We start from the raw sequence: 11,292 nt of genomic DNA on the forward strand, positions 1-11,292 counted from the left end.
GACTTAAAATTTTCCATGTAATCACATTCATGTATCTCAACAAATACATAATGTATTGCATTGAAATCTAATCTAATTTTACAGTGATCCATGTTTCGCCAAAACTTTTTAATCCTTACACTGAACAGCGGCGTAATAGTCGAGCGTGCAGTCTTTGTGACAGCTCTTGTTTACTAAAGAAGTAAAACAGGTTAGTTGTTTTTGCTGTCTTTACTTAAAGAATATTTTGATAAAAAGATACTAAGACTCGTCATCATATAATAGACTGTATTATACAACTCGTCAAGCAAATATGTTAGTAAGATCGACAAAGGCTAAGTTATTTACACATTTCCTGAAGTTGCTGAATATGTTTTTTAAAGCTACATCAATGAAAACTTGACATCTGTACTGTTTTGAAAACACACATATATTTATATATGTCGTTCTCGGATGACCCTGACTGGGACCTTTTTGATCTATTTTTTTAGAGCTATAGCATTTTAGACAGTTTTGAAAACAATATTCAATGTTGTCTTTTGATGACCTAGATTGTGGCCTTTTGACACACATTTAAATTTGAAGCTTCAGCCATGAAATTAAGACCATTTATTCGAAATCAAAAATCAAAATTGTGCTTGGATAACGTTGTCCTTTCGACATACTTTCCTATTTTTAAGCTACTTCAATGAAAGTTTTTTTTGTACAGTTTTCAAAACAAAAAGCAATGTTGTGCTTTGATGACATAGAATATGATTTTTTGACATACATTCTATTTTTGAAGCAACAGCAAAGAAATTTAGACCATGTGTATAACTTTTAAAACAAATATCAATATTGTACTTGAATAACTTTGATAATTACCGTTTGACCATCTTTTCTATTCTAAGGTACTGCAACGAAAGTTCAGTAAGTTTTGCAAAACAATCACAATGTTGTCCTCAGATCTTCTTTACAGTGACCTTTTGACCCTCTTTCATATGTTTACAGATTATGTTACATTAAAGGGACTGTACACCAGATTGGCACCAATTTTTTTTTCCTGTAACGCAACTCAGGACAATTATTTAATATAATGTGTTAAGCTTTGAATCATAATTATAGAGAAAGGACCAAAATGTAAAAAATAGCAGTCCAGTGTTGTATCCACTGTGCTACGAAGGCTTACTCCAAACGGGTGGTATATTTAAGCTATATACCTTCATAGACATACCCAGTAATATTTTAATGGAAAAATACAAAATCACTGCTTAGCTAAAATAAATTGTAAACTATGTGGTACTTCAGTTAGTAAGATTCAATGCATTGTACACATTAATACCAAGTTTATGTCAGTTTTCGACAATTGTTTTTCTTGCAAATTGATCATCTTGTGCACAGTTGCTTCAACTAAGGCCTACGTTTTTAATTTTGAGTACAACATTGAACTTTGGACCATGTGTACTGTTTAAAAAAATATGTTAATGTTATGCTTCAGTTATCTTGATTGTGTCCTTTTGGCGTATTTGTTATGCAACTGGAATGAAATTTTGACCATGAAGTTGTTCTGCAAACAAACATTAACGATGATATTGCCAGGTGACCTTTTCATCAACTTTTCAAAGCTACAGCATTAAGATGAATAATTATTTTTGGAAAATAAATATCAAGCTTAGATATTTGGTTTGAAGCATTGTCTAATTGTCCTCACCTAAGAGTGTTTAGATTATGCAAGATTAGGTTCCGATGATTTTCTGTGTTTATAAGAGAAAGGACTTAGTTCTATACTTGCAGCAGACCGAACAATGTCACCGTCCATCAGCACTTTCAGTGCTTTGATTCTCTAGGGCAAACGATACATTTGTTTCAAAAGTATATGGTACCGAACCAATTCCAACTCTGTATCGCACTCGGATGGTTGTCAACTTGCATGCGAACATACAACAATCGCATTATTGGATCACCTTTGGTCGCTAAGTGCAAAATGAGATTAGTTCATGCAATGTCAAACGAGAATATTTAACGCATAATTATGATTCTTAGACGAGGTTAAAACCACTTCGCAGTCTATATCGCATTCGAACTGTTGTCACCATGCATGCTAACACGCAACACTCGTTATATTGGGGAGTATTTGGCCGAATAATGCAATTGAAGTTATTTTACCCCAGGTCAAACGAGAACAGTTATCGAAAGAATGTAATTGATGGACGAGATTTAAACCAATTCCTAGTCTATATCACACTCGCATGGTCACCAAGTTTGCGAACATGCATCAATCGCGATATTTGGGCACCATTTGTCGAATAGAGCAAAATGAGTACATTTTATCTCAGATCAAATCAGTATTTTAATTGAAAGTATGTGATGCCTAGACGAAACTAAAACATTCCCAAGTCTATTACGCACAACAATGGTTGTCACCATGCATGCGAACATGCAACAATCACGTTTTTATTACACCATTTGTCACTAAGTAGACTAGACGCGTTAAAAACCATTCCGAAGTCTCGCACACTCAGATGGTTGTCATCGGGCTTGCGAGCATGCAACCATTGCGTCATTTTGACACCTTTTTAGCAACTTAGTATAAGTACCAACGAGGAAGTTTTATCCAAGGTCAAACGAATATTTTTATCGCAACTACATGTATGTGATGCCTGGACGAAATTTAACAACATACCCAAGTCTATGTCATGTTCTCGGGTGGTTGCCACCATGCATGCGACCATAGCGTTATTAGAGCACCTTTGGTCACTATGTGCAAATGAGGTAGTTTCATTCAAGGACAAAACTTTATTTTTTATCGAAACTATGTGATTCCTAGACGAAATTGAAAACAATCTTTCTCGCACTCTCAGATGGTTTTCATCATGCTGCGAACATGCAACAAATGCATGATGTTAGGCACCTTAGGTCGCATAATGCAAAATAATCTAATTCCCCCCCCCCCCCCCCCGGAGTCCAACGTGCAGTTTTTATCTAAATATGTGTATGTGATTCCTACACGAGTTTAAACCATTTTAAATGACTATCTCGCACTCGAATGGTTGTCACCATACATACAAACATGCAACCATCGCGTTTTAAGCGCTCCTTTGGTCTCTTCTTACAAATAAAATAAGTTCCTCCCAGAATTGTTAGGGATGCAAACGAATGGCACAATTGGTTGCTTATAAAACGGTGTTATTCAAGCTCTTCATTGTTTGTAGAGGAGATCATCTGACTGAGTTTTAGCTCGACTATTCAAAGGTTAAGGAGGCTTTAAAGCCTAGTTCTCACTGTCCCGGTTTGGCATCCCGGTACGTCCCGGATGGTGCTGTGGGGGACACCGTGTTGAACCGGGAAGACTACCTTGGCGGCAACGTAGTAAATCATAAATCTCCGTGATAAAACGTGTTGACCAGGCATGATTTAAAATGTTTATCACAACCGGGGGTGTCCGGGTGGAATAGTAAGAACCGGCGTTATCCGGCACAATGCCGGCACAGTACCGGGTGTCTACCGTGATAGTCCGTGGTAATCAGGGTCTTCTTTACAGTCGTATGTTTTTTTTTTGTCCTAGGCATTGCCACTTTCTTCGCTTTTTTGGTCGATGTTGCATCAGTGATGGTGATTCACGCTCAGGTAAAGACTTCCTCAGGGGTAAAGATGTTGCCTCACGAATCGATTCGTCATCAGATGTTGAACGCATGGTGCCATCATGTGCATTCTTCATCACACTTTTTCTAATAAGGTCGTTCTTTGTTCTAGGAAATTTAAGATTTACAACTTATACGATAGATGGTTGTTCTTCGACAGAAAATAGAATACTGATTTATGCTCGTCTCGGTGTATATAAACTTTCCGGTTACAACCGGTGACACCGTGACTTCACCGGCGCATGAGCAAGACACGCTCGGAGTGTCACCGAATGGTACCGGGGCACGACCGGGGTAACATCGGGTGTACAGAGAAGTCCACCGTGTCAGGCTGGCTTCTAAACCGGCCCCTGATGGACTTTAGCACTTTGGTTAAGGTTTTAGCGCAAGTTGGCCTATTATTAATAACTTCTTTACCCTTCATTCAATTGACTTAATACTTTGCACAATTATTGACAGGCTATCTTACACTTAGGTTACATAACTCCATTATAACCATAAATACAAATTATGGACCTTGATTGACGTTCTTTTTACTATTCTAATTTCATTTGGCATATAAACATATTTTTTTTTAAATTTTAAACCAGGTTTTCACAAAGGGAAATAGGAAAATGGTTAGTACTGAATAACTTCAGTAAAGGTTGGCATATTGCGACCAAACTTGATATGTAGGTAGAGGTTATGGAGGATTTACTTGGGATTGTGTTTGGGCCCTCAGGGTCAAGGTCACGGTCACTGCTACAATACATAAAAAAGTTGGAACTGAATCTCACAGCAAAGGCTGATGTTCAGTAAATTATTGAAAACCTGGTTTTGTCAGATCGCGGCGTTTTATGTTTACTATTTAATTTGACTTTCTTTATTGCTTTCGACAGGCAAATATTTCAACATTTTTGTTTTTCATTTCTAAGACAAAGCGGTGTTATGGAACGCGTTGTCCTACGACAGCTCTTGTTTTTGTTCGCTCTTCAATATTTTTACGAATTACAACTCTTGTTACTTAATCTTAGAATGTTTCAAAAGCAGATATTCACAAGGAGAGGAATCTACTTTCAGCATGAAATACCATCAAGGCGAGTTGAGTAATATTGCACAGCTTAATTGGCAGGCAAGATAACAAACAAATCAGGTAATCCAAGGTCAAACGAGAATTTTGAAACTTGTGATGCCCAGACGAAATTAAAACCATTTCATGGTCTATCTCGCACACGGATAGTTCTAACTAAGCATGCGGATATGCTGTTATTTTTGACACCTTTTGTCGCTAAGTGCAAAATCAATCTAGCTCATCTTCTAAATAGACCAACCTGCCAGCAAAGGTTGACATCCACGGCCCCATCAGCCTTTCGTTCTTGATTGGAAATTGATTTTCAGCAGATTTCCATGAAATGATGATAGAAACGGAATTTCAGTTTGAGGTCACCACAACCTTGACCTTAGAGCCACTAACCTCAAAAGCAATAAGGTTTATCTACTGGCCATGAACAGTCAGTCTACCAATATTAATGTCCCAGCATTCTTCAGTGATTGAATAGAGAAAACAAATTTTCAGCTCTAAATCAACACTACCTTGACCAACCTACCTCCAAAGTTGGGAGGTCTCAAGGCACCAGATGTGTTAAACTATAAATCGGAAACGGATGTTCACATGAACGTCACCAACACCTTTGAACTTCAGCTGAAAATCCGTTTCCGATTTAGGGCATTCAGTACCAACCGTTTTTAGATATTTAATAACAGTGACATTGAACTTAGGAGCCCCAAAAGCAATCCCATAATAGAGCTCCAGAAACTATTTCTTAATAACCATTTTGGTCACAATACGTCAACCATAACTGTAGTTATTCATTACCAACAATTTTTCTATTTTAAATTACAGTGACCTATGGTCCCCAATATGCAACTCATTTCAATAAGATATTTGTATATACAACCCTATCCCAAGTTATTCAGTACCAACCATTTTCTATTTTAAGCTTCAGTGATCTTGACCTTGACCTTAGGGGTCCCAAACGCATTTTATGAAAGGTGTCCATAAACTCTTTCTAAATTCAAAGTTTAGTCAAGATATGTCAAACCTAACCTTTTCTATTTTAGGTAGCAATGACTGATCCTTGGAGCCCCAAACATAATCTCATGTATTCATTAAGTATTCCATTATACCATGTTTTATCACAATATGTCAGCCCAAAAGTTATTCAGTATCAAACGTTCTTTTTTGCAACAATGCCCTTGACACAAAGAACCTAAACCCAAATCCCTATTTACTTAAGTTTGTGATCACAATATTTCAACTTAAACTAAACTTATTCCTTACCAACATTTTTTTTCTATTTTAGTAACTATGGCCATGACCACCCGAGGGGAAATGCAGTCCCATTAAAGGTCTCCACAAACTCTTTTATGTACCAAGTTCTCTCAAATTATGTTAACCAACTATAGTTTTTCAATACCAACCGAATTCCCATATTTTGAGCCCCGAAATCGAAATAAAAGTTGTCCATAAGTTCTTATATACCAAGTTTGTTTACAATATGTCAACCCTAACAACTGTTATTGAATACCATTCTTTTGGTAACCAACTTGGATCCAAGGTGCCCGAAGTGCAATTTCATGTATTTTCTCCATAAATTATTTCAATATACTAAGTTTAATAGCAATGTATCAATCAAGACTATGTTATTCATTACCAACAGTGTTTTTGTTACAGTGACTTTTTGGCACAAAATGCAATCATATTAAAGGTCTCCAATCTCTCCCAATATACCATGTTTGGATACAATATGTCAACTTGTATATTATTTGCTTCAAAATAGTTTCTTATTTTTAGTTATCACCTTAATCCTGGGTTCCCTTATCGAAATTCCGAGAAACTCTTCCTGTGAACCAAGTTTCGTCACACTATGTCAATCCTAACAAAAGTTATTCAGAACCAACTATTTTTCTTTTTTTAAGAAACAGTGATCTTGATCCTAGCGGCCCCAAATGCCATCGAGTGAAAGAAAATCCAGAAACTCTTCCTAAACACCAACTTTGACCACTTATGAGTTCAGCGTGGCCAGACTGCCCGCCCACTGCATCAACGACATGCCAGTATGTCAGTCTTATACACCCCCTCCCATCACCATATCTCACAGCCTTTTGCTGAGAGACTGTTTCAATTTATTCAACATAACAATAAATATAAATTACACTGTATAAGCAAACGACAGTTTGTGGTTGATGCTCAAAGCAGATGGAAGACAGTCAATGCCAAGGTAGCAATACGTCATAAGTGATCATACCAATTATTTGTGAAATGTCATAAATGATTACATTATAATTTATTTATTTTCTATTAGAAGCACAATTTACAATGAAAACATGATCCTATCTACAGATTTCATTTATAAAAGGGATTCTTTATGTAATTTAACTTTACCTATAGCAAATGTTTAAATATCATGACAAATATCTTAAGTGAAAATAAATCTGGCAGCTAAGATGTTAACATGCAAAACTGATTTTGGCTGATACTTTGACAACTAGAATGTTTAAAGAAAACTTATCAGGGTTACCCACTATAATGATAAGAACTTACGAGGAGATGGCCATAAAATGATCGCATCATGTATAACAAGGGACAGCGCTCGACTATTTCAACCCTTTTCTCAAAAAAGTCAAACAATACAAGTTTATAATTTACATTACATGTAAAATCATTATCTGACTTTATTAGTGAAGGAGGTTGAATGGTTGGAGGCCATTGTATCAAGTTTCAATGCAATAATTCAAGGAGTTGCTGAGATACGACTTATGCATGCTTGCGTACAAGAAACCATAATTTTCACTTTCAGCAAGATAGTGAAAGAGTGATCTCAATTGATTTAGATTAATAAATGATGTAGGCTGGCTGGATGAGATCATGTGTATAAACTTAAAAAGCCATTATTTTGCTTGTCTGTTTGAATAATATGAGAGCTATACTACTGCCACTGGCGTCGGTGTCTCACCGTGGAAACCGCCTTGCATGTCAGCACAATATCTCATCAAATACAAAATGTTTTGTGTTGAAACTTTAGACAAATGATCTCATCCATTCAACCTACATAATTAATTAATCTAAATCAATGGAGATAACTCATTACATTGATAGGTAAATATGTGATCCACAGATCATTGATATTCTTCAAGGTTGCAGGAAATATGGAAACGGCAATTTCACTGGACCTAATACAATGACCTTATCCTTCAATCGGTGTAGGACAAATGGAATGGGTAAAAACCCTGGTCCTAGTATTTGATCTTGATAATATGGAAGAGGCAAAAGCTCTGGACCTAGTACTTTGACTTTCACCTTCAATAAGTGTAGGCAATATTAGACGGGCAAGCACCTTGGATGTAGTTTTGTAACTTTGACCTTCAATAAGTGTAGGAAATAAGGAAAGGGCAAGGACCCTGGACCTAATTTTGTGACGTTGATCTTCAATAAGTGTAGGTATAGACCCTGGACCTAGTTTTGTGACCTTGGCCTTTAATAAGTGTAGGACAAAGGGAAGGGGCAAGGACCCCGGACCAAGTTTTTTTACCTTGACCTTCAATAAATGTAGGACATATGGAATGGAACAGAACCCTGAACCTAGTTTTGTGAACTTGACCTTCAATAAGTGTAGAACATACAGGGACAAGGGACAAAGACCCTGGACCTAGTTATGTGACCCTGTCATTCAATGACGGTAGGAAATATTGAAGCAGCAAGGACCCTTGACCTTGCTGTGTGACCTTGTCATTCAGCAAATGTAGGACATATGGAAGGGGCAAGGAACCTGGACCTAGTTATGCGACCTTGACATTCAATACGTGAAGGACATAATAAATGGGCAAGAACCCTGGACCTTGATTTGTGAACTTGGTCTTCAATAAGTGAAGGACATATGGAAGGGGCAAGAACCCTTGACCCCGTTGTGTGACCTTGTCATTCAATAATTGTAGGACCTATGGAAGGGGCAAAAACCCTTGACCTAGTCATGTGACCTTGACCTTCAATAAGTGTAGGACATTTGGAAGGGGCAAGAACCCTGGACCCTGTTGTGTGACCTTGTCATTTATTATTGTAGGACTTATGGAAGGGGCAAAAACCTAATTACGCGACCTTGTCGTTCAATTAAGACATATGAAAGGGACTGGAACCCTGGACATAGTATTCTGACTTTGAGCTGACGAAGATCTTTAATGGCCTCAATGTGCATAATGATCAATGCTGATCAAGAATCCTATATATAGATTAACGTTAAGTGTGTCATACTACTAAAACGAATTGGGAATGGAGATTTATCTGACCAGTTATTCCGAGAAATGGGCCTTAACTAGTTTTAGACCAAGTCAAAAACTTTCAATGCTGACCAATTTTCAAATAAAGCTTTATGTAGGTCTGTAAATCATTACAGAAGTATGGATGGAAGAACGGAAAATTGAGGCATTTCTATAATTGCCCTTGACCTATGTGACAGGGAACAGCGACGCTGCTTTGTTCAAATACACGATGGTTCAGTCATCAAAGACGTTTGAATGAACAAATTCGAAGATGCCAGCGCATTGTCAACGGCTAGCTGTTCAACTGCACTCACATACCATAGGATGCCACCAGTCTCACCTGTTACAATAATAAATAAATAACGCAATTCCTGTTAAATATGCAATTATATGTTTTTAAGAAATGTGTAACATAAACAAAGGGCATTACGTGACAATTATAAAAGCCAGTTATTGGACTTGATAAACATGTGCAGATTGTCTGGGTAACATGTGTACCATTTTGTTGTTTTTTGAATTTCAGTTTTTGAGTTATAGCTATTAATAATTTTTGCCCACTGACTTTTCCAGCATAGACGACACCAAGGCTATGGCATTATTTGGCTTTTTTTACATGTCAGGAGTACAACACAGGAGTGCCTGGATTGGCTGAAATGGTCAATTGTGGGAGGTCCATGTAGTGTAAAACTGCTAACTGGGTAGCTCAATCAATTGAGCTAGAAGAGTAGTCGCTATAGTGTTCCGGTTGTCATGGGTTTCAGCCATGATCCTGGAAAAAAAATTATCATTTTATTTTATTTCATAATAAACTTGACAATCTAAGGAATCATAAGAAAGTGAATGGGGCTCTCAGAAGCCTGAGACGGTTAGCATTTTAAGAACCATTTTAATTAAGAGAAAACAATGCCCTTTTTAAGGTGAATTTAAGAAAACTAGCTATGTTTGACACCAAAAATATAAAGTGCGTGTGCATGTGCCTGTGAAAGAACCAGCCGCCCAGTTAGCAGTCTAGCTCAGTTAGCCCCATTCTAGTGCTCCATTGGTTGTGAGTTTGAGCCTCAAACAGGGCACTTTTCCTCCCAGGTGCACTGGTGGCAAAAGTGCCTCGATTAGCCGTAAAGGTAAAGGTAAATGGGGGGAAAGAATGTAGTGTGTATGGGCAAGAACCAGCAGGCTGATTAGCTAAGTGTACTTACCTAATGGTGTGTGTGTGTGTGTGTGCGTGCGTGCGTGCGTGCGTGCGTGCGTGCGTGCGTGTGTGTGTTGATAGATACCAGCTGCCCATTTAACTCAGTTGGTTTGAGTGCCATGCTTGTGTTACAGCAGTCATGGGTTCAAGCCCCAAACCAGGCGTTCTTTTACTCAAAGCTTTTAATGTACATAGTACAAATACATGTTTATCAATGAAATTGATAAAAATTAAGAGTATTTAATGTTGTTGATGAAAATTTTACTCAGAAGCTTTATGAATACGAATAAAGGATTACAAAGGCACGTGATGTGGGTGGGGAAATGGAGGCCACAACTGAAACAGCAAATCTTGGTTCTCCTGCGCTTTGAGCCGAAGTAAAGCCCACTACCTACAGGTTAATCTCTCCTCCACCGCTTGGACAGGCCGACCGACGCACGTAAACGAGAAAAACTACCGTATTTTTGGCGATATTGAGGGGAATTTTCGTGACACGGGTTTGTACCGTTTTGCACATAACATGGATTTAACTATTTGTAATAAAGGGAAGTAACTGTTGTGCATTTAGAGGTCAAACTTAACTAAATTGCCAAATGTGTTTAGGCAATTTTCTTCGCAGGTATCTCCCTTAACAAGTATAATGTTTGAATAATTGTTTTGATCTTTATTAATTTGAACTATTTAACGCATAACGCGAGATAGAAGGGCTAGTCGTCGCTCCTTGCAAACAAATCAATCACAAAAGCAGTTTTATGTCTCGATCAAGATAAACTTATCAAACCCAACCAAGATAATCCACGAGTGGTCATGGTTGACCGTAGATATGTCTTGATAAACTAACAATCCCGCATTGACTTTCGAAACTGGCTTTGACAGTAAACTGATAATTCCATGGATATGTGACCAAGAAATGATAAATATAGGTTACGTCGCTAGTACTGTGATATAGTGGCGAATGCAGGCGAATTCTGTCAGTACTGCTGTCGACGATTGTTGTATGCCCTTGCGCGTGATCGTCTAAAAGTAACTTTATGAGCCATGTTGATGGTCATAAAGAGCATCCCAAACTGCTTTTTTGTTCCGTTTGGCTTTCACGGCTCCAATTAATTCATAGGTTTTGTTCTGGGATATCTACACAAGGCCTGATCGACAGCACATGCTCGATAGCCACGAGACAAATGATGAAGCCAAACTGAGTGATTGCAGCTC

This window comes from Mya arenaria, chromosome 2 (genome assembly GCF_026914265.1).
Source record: "Mya arenaria isolate MELC-2E11 chromosome 2, ASM2691426v1".
Taxonomy (NCBI): domain Eukaryota; kingdom Metazoa; phylum Mollusca; class Bivalvia; order Myida; family Myidae; genus Mya; species Mya arenaria.